Genomic DNA, 7,085 nt, shown 5'->3' with positions numbered 1-7,085 from the left:
ACATTTTCATGAACCCCCAGAAGGGTTGCCAGAGAAAATATAAGACATTCGGTTAAATTTGAATTTCGGATAAACAACAGATAATTCTTTGGTATAAGTATACCCCATGCTATATTTGGGACCTACTTATATTAAAAAAATTATTCGTTGTTCATCTGAAATTCTAATTTAACTGTGCTTCCTGTAATTTCATTTGCTACATCTGGCAACCCTTCCCTTAGATAACCAGGGCACCTAACCTGAGAATGACCATACTATACAGTCGCTATGGAACTTCAAATTTAAAATCCCATTTGTCTATGCTGCGTGAAAATATGAATTTACAAACACTTAAACACATGCCAGCTCTACAGCTCTTGGAGAAGACAGGAGACAAGTTTTCTTCCTCTCCTAACCTACTGGGCTGCCAAAAGCCAGATGGGGATAATTTGGCTTGATTTAATATTCTGTTTGACGGAAAACTCAGCTTAGGGAATAATGTTTTCGTGAAGCCAGGCTGACAGCTAACAACAGGATCCTGACCCTCAGGAATGAGAATCGAAGATTTAACTGCTCTTCTCCCAAACGCAGGTATGAACCTGAGGGTCAGAACAACGGGCCCACCACAGTGTCATCCCCGACTTGGCACCTGTTACCCATTAACTTTGCTTCCATCTTGGAGCAGAGTAGCTAGCTGGAGCGGCTTCTTATTTTTTTTCCAGGAACAACACTAAGCAGGTGTTGTGGAATACTTAGCAAACAGGGGGTGCTTGAGTGGAAAGGGATTATGAGCCAGGCTGTGGTCCCCAGCAGCCGAGTGAGTTAGGCATTTCAGGATGCTCCATAAGGGTTTCAGACAGTGGGAAGCAAACACGAGGCAACTTAAAATGCAGTGCACTCCTGGGGCGCCTGGGTGGCACAGTGGTTGGGCGTCTGCCTTCGGCTCAGGGCGTGATCCCGGCGTTATGGGATCGAGCCCCACATCAGGCTCTTCCGCTATGAGCCTGCTTCTTCCTCTCCCACTCCCCCTGCTTGTGTTCCCTCTCTTGCTGGCTGTCTCTATTAAAAAAAAAAAAATGCAGTGCACTCCCTGAGCTGCTGGCTATCTCTCCTCGCCTAGAAACCCAGCTTAACGCCAGACGAGTAGCTGAGCGAGTGGAATCAAGCCTACCTCGGCGGCCAGGACTCAGCAGCACAAACGAAGCAGAAAGTGAAGCGATCAGAATGCATTATGTAATGATGATTGTGGAAGTCTCTGAAATACCACCAGTCGCTAAACTGTTAATTAAACAGCGGAGAGTTTATCCGAGCTCACCGCAGTGAGAGCGACAGATAGGCTCAGAGGGCTCAGAGGGCAGACGGAAACTTTTACACGGCTCTGCGCCCTGGACTCGAGCCCTTTGAGGCTGGTCTTCAAGGTGAGCCCCTGAAACCTGGGTGACATACAAGTTCCACTAGGACCAGTGGACGCAGTGAAAGGAGTGTCTCGAAATGAGTCTTGATAAGTAAGCTGTTGCTTTAATAAGCCATTGCTGTGCCCAGGTGAGCAGACTATTCGCAAGAAATCGATCACAAAGGGTGAAGTTAATTTTCTTTCCTGGATAAATTTCCCTGGAACAACCAGCCAAATCGTGTTGGTAGGGGCAGTCTCTGCTCTGTCCTCCCACGGCAACCTTCGGGTTCCGTTGAGCGCTGAGACAGAATTACTGCGAAATGAGCACCTACTAAGTGCCTAGTACTTCCTTCACGGTTTTGTATGTAAACGTAGATACTGGTATCCCCATTCATCGACAAGGGAACAAGTCTAAAAGATACGAATTTGCCAAATCCTTCTGGATCAATCATCATGTGAAGAAAAAGATAGTAAAGCATTTCTTATCTGAAAGAAACAGAAACTGAGGCACGGTTAAAGGTTTTGGGCATCGTCTGCAGTCCTCTGGAATGACTCGGATCCTGCTGAAAATGTGAAGTTCCTTCGCTCCGACCTCTATTTAGAATCTTGTCTTCTTTTCTGATGCCCCTTCGGATTAAGAAAAACACAGCCCCTCCCCGAGAGAAGTTCGTAGTGTGATTTAGTATTTTAACAAGCTGGCTCAGTGTCTCCTCTCTACCTACTTGCAAGATGAATGCTACTGACTCCTTAAAACCCAGCTCCTCACGCCCACCTTTGTGCTCAGAACATTTCCTTTCCCCATCGAGCACTGCATGTGAGGCGTGAGAAACGATCTCGTTACTTTCCTAAGGAATTGAATGGGCTGAGCAATGCGGCAACTTTTCTTCCCAGTATAATCCATCAAAAACATGGTCTAAATCATGATAACACTAAGTCCCAAATTTTCAAAGTAGGACATGAAATTATATCTCACTGACTTCCTTGACCCAAAAGAAAAATGCAAAGCTGGCCTTACTTGGTTTATCTTCTTGTTAATCATGACAGAGGAGTGTGTTTAAAACACCGAGCAGAATGCCATTTTTCAACTTTTCCGCACAACGTTACATGTCTCTTGAACTACAGTATTTATTTAAATCATCAACTCCAGTGACCTTGCTCCCTGTATTTATTATGCTTTGGATGAAATAATATTGTAGGAGTTCCTATTTTTCAAATTCCATGCTACTATAAAATATACACCAGATCTATCACTATTTTATCAATCCTTTCATGGCTTTGAGATCATAAACGGGTTTGCTTTCAAACCTTCCCTTTCTGAGAAAAATAAGATGAACTCTTTTTCATTTACCTTGGAAAGTGCTATTTTCTTTGTCTTAAATATACAGCTCAGATTCATGTTTCTTTTTAATAGAATTTTCTGTTTTCCTTATGCCTTGCCTGGACAATCCTCTCTCAAAAACAGAATTGCTTTTGGACAAATGTTGATACCACGGATTAAAAGGGGATATAATTCTCTAACCATGAAAGGGAAGATTATCCTTAATTCTTAACAATAACAGCAGCAATAAAACCAGAAGCTTTAATAATATATTTCACCATGATATTTTTATAATAAAGAAGACGTCATTTTTAACTGATAACAAATTATATATCTATTATTGTGTTAGACCAAATATTGCCTAAAATAAATGGGGCAGGATTTACCTTTCTTTCTTTTTACAAAGATTATATTCACTGTATTCATTTCAGTGGGGGTAAACATTCTTTGCATAGCTAATATATTAATGTGAATTAATAATAACAGGAGTGATATATATTTGTAAACTACTAACGACACTGATGCTAGTTGAAATAAAAAGTTATATTTTGCCCATCAAGATTGGCAATTACAACAGCTGATACATCTATAATTTCTACCGTGTCTAGCCTAGAGGATCTCTTAAAGATTTTTCATTTACTTATTTATTTGTGAGAGAGAGAGAGCATACACATGTGAGTGCACAAACAGGAGGAGGGAGACTGGCAGAAGGAGAGGGAGAGAGACTCTCTAGCTGACTCCATCCAAGCTGAGTGCAGAGCCCCACTTGGGGCTCAACGCAGGACTCGATCTCATGACCCCAAGATCATGACCTAAGCTGAAACCAAGAGTCCAATGCTTAACTGACTGAGCCACCCAGGCTCCCTATCCCCGAGGATCTCTTTAGGACTAAACGGGGTCGTAGATTTTGAGCTATGATTAGTGTTATCATAGCAAGTTATCAAAAATGCGACATCTTGGAACAGTGTTTCTCAAATTCTTTTCATTATCACCCCTCTAAGGTGCCTTTGTAGACCTTTTTTTCCTGATCAATACCCATGAAATTTCATACCACAGATACAGTGTTTATGGACTAAATGTATATATCTTTGACTTATATGTAAAAAGAGGAAGATTTTTTTCACAATCTCTCCCCACCCCAACCAAAGAACCAATTTTCACTCCCTTGAAGACAATATTACTTCTGCTGATTTTGAAATTTTTTTAAAGATTTCATTTTTTTAAGTAATCTCTACACCCAATGTGGGGCTCGAACTCATGACCCAGGGATCAAGTGTCCACTTGCTCTACCAACTGAGCCAGCCAGGAATTTTGTAAAGTGTAGAGAAAGATAGCAACCCCCAAATTCCCACTTGGAATGAGGTTTGTCCTACTTTTCTAATCAGAGCCTGAAGAATGGGACTAAAGTGGACCAAATCCAAAATCATTTTGGGGGGCGTGGGCAGGGAAAGAGAAATCTTCAATTTTAAGCTGATTATTTTCCTTGAAAAAAATGGTTTTTATCTACTAACAGCGAGTCTATTACTGCCTGAAAGAAATGTCGACCTCGGTGCTTAGCGGTAAAGATGGTCGCTCCACGCGTTTGCTCAATACCATTCATTAATTCACTTATTGACTTGCTTGCCCAGCAAGCTCTATCTTACCAACAAAAGAGGCAAAAATAAATAACACTCAGCTTGAATTTATTCACCCCACTGATGAGACCATAAATTTTGGAAGTAGTAATTTAAAAAGTAAATAAATCTACATATTCTGAAACACCTAGAATGTCTAAAGAAAGTGTATTGCTATTTATAAGGAAGAGACAGTGATTATGAATCGCAGCCCAATTACCCTGTGTGTATAGACAATTTCGTTCTCTTGAATAAGCAGGCAGGAAACAAACCAACAGCCTAATTTTGGCAGTCCACAAGGGGGTTAATAAATCTGCCTTAAAAACCAATTTGCTAATGTTTAAATTACAACTTTAAAGTGCCCATAAAGGAGATGGAGAGATGGCATCTCGTGGTGGTCAGCTTCTGCTTTGAATTTAATTAGTTCAACCATTTTAAGTTTAAACATTGGTTTCCCAAAGAGGGACAGGCATATTTTTAGTTTTTTAAACCTGTTGCCTCCTTCATTCATCTTTCTCTGCAGCCAGCCTTAAACCTCAGACACCATTTGCCTTAAGAGTTCACGTGAACATCCATGATGTAGTGGGAGTTCTTGCAGCCTTGGCAAGCATACGGGTCACTGAAAAGCAGCTTTGCACTAGCACACCATTTATTTCTGAAATGCTGGCAAAATTGAAAGAGGCTCTAACTCCACAAGGGGCAACATTTTTCTTCGGGAAAATTGTCAACACAGGTGAAACAGCTGTGTGCAAATTAAGAGAAATTAGCTATTGAGTCAAATTCCTCTAGTTCAGGGATGATATTCATTGACATAAACATATTCTAAAGTAATAAAAAGTCATGTTTCCCAAATGAGATCCAGGGACACCGATGATAGCGTATCTGTGATCTATTGTCCATCTGAGAATGAAGGGGGGAAATCACATCATTTCTAACTCTTTGGCTCTTCCCACTCTTGTTAACGTGGGTATGGGGCCCTAGCAATTAAACGGTGGGGGGAAGGTCAACACAGATGGAGATCGGAGGCCACCAAATAGGGAACTGATGTCTAACATTATCCCAGAAGTTTGCGTTGCCAAGCTTACAAGATAGTCTCCATCTTTTCCGTGATTTAATAGCTGCAAAGACTATGGATATTGTGAGAGACAGTTTTGAGGGCGTATGTGTAAGTATTATTAAATCTGGGGGAGAGCAATGGGAAAAGCCTCTTTCAGCTGACTAAGGAAGAAAGTACAGCCTTTCCAAGATTTTTACCCAGGAAGTCCAGATTTTAAACTTGGCTACTGTCTGTGAAGACGAAAAAGTAACAAGGGCTTGCTTTATGCCAAGAGAGGAGAGGTATAGAAAGAGGGCAAAGACAACAAAACGATTAAAAGCCTGGAATTAAAGTGGTTGTTAAAAGCACAGGTAACAATACGGCAGGAGAGATTAGAATGTGGTCCGAACAGTAAGAGCATCCTGGCGGTAAACTGTTTAGACGAGCATTTCCCAAAGTCTATCCCCTGGACCACAAGTCAACTACGGGTAGAAATGCGTATTCATCTCTCACTTGTTGTCTACAATACCTACTTCCAGAAGAAATTCTCAGCACGGGGTATTTTACTGAAACAGACTGTTCATGGTGGATGTCAGTTGTGTTGTAAGCTGCCTTGTGCCAGCTCCTAAGAGCTGATTGTTAATTTTTAAGAATTTGCAAACAGGTTTTTAAAACCGTTAAACCCATTCTTAAAAAAATAAATTATATGCATTTACAACTAAATAAATTATCTTTAAAACGAACGTAAAAGCCCATTTGGTGATTTTTTTTTTTTAAATTTCAGTTATATTTTTCCATTTTAGCTTTCCATTTCAAGTACGTTCACAATTTGCTTTTGGGAACATTTTCATAAGAGTTTCTCTGATACCTTTGTCATATAATTCCAACATCTGTGTCATCTCATCAGTGTCTGTTGATTGCCTTTTGCCACAAAAGTTGAGATTTTTCTTTTTTTTTTTTTAAGATTTTATTTATATTTATATTTATTTATAGACAGAGAGAGTGCGAGCACAAGCAGGGGGAGCAGCAGAGGGAGAAGCAGGCTCCCCGCTGAGTGGGGAGCCTGACATGGGGCTTGATCTCAGGACCCTGGGATCACGACCTGAGCCAAAGGCAGCTGTTTCACTGACTGAGCCACCCAGGTGCCCCAAAAGTTGAGATTTTTCAAATCCCTTTTATGCCAAGTAATTTTGAGTTGTATCCTAGACATTTTGACTCTTACGTTGTAAGACTCTGGGTCTTGTTTCAGTAAATGGACACGAGCAATCAAGTCAGTCGGCATGGGTTCAGGCTGCAAGGTCCCACCTGCCATCTTTGCTTTGTGTTTGCATTTTCAAAGCCTTGGCAGTGTTATTTGGATCTGCCCTGCGTACATGCTGTACAGTGACTACTCTGTGACCTGGATGGTGGCCTATCTGTTCATTCAGTTCTCGAAGTCCTTTACGTGCTGATTAGAACCAGATTCATCCATGCGTAACTTTGAGGTGCGCCCAGGATTTCATAAGCAACTTTACAAGGTTGCTTTCCCAAACTCCTCTTTCTTTGTGCCCTTGTGAGTACCTCCCAGTTTCCTGGCGCCTCCCCTTTTGTCCTCCATTTAGAAAGCTGGAGGTAGCTTTCCTGTAGCTACACCCAACAATGAGAGAACTGGAGGGAATGGGTGTTAATCTTGCTGCCAGTTCAGTAGTGCTTTGAATTCTGGTGTCTGGCAACCCACCTTCTATTACCTCCTTCAGAGTCCCAGAG

Source organism: Ursus arctos, unplaced genomic scaffold, assembly GCF_023065955.2.
Source record: "Ursus arctos isolate Adak ecotype North America unplaced genomic scaffold, UrsArc2.0 scaffold_31, whole genome shotgun sequence".
NCBI classification, from domain to species: domain Eukaryota; kingdom Metazoa; phylum Chordata; class Mammalia; order Carnivora; family Ursidae; genus Ursus; species Ursus arctos.
This window is presented reverse-complemented; position numbering follows the sequence as displayed.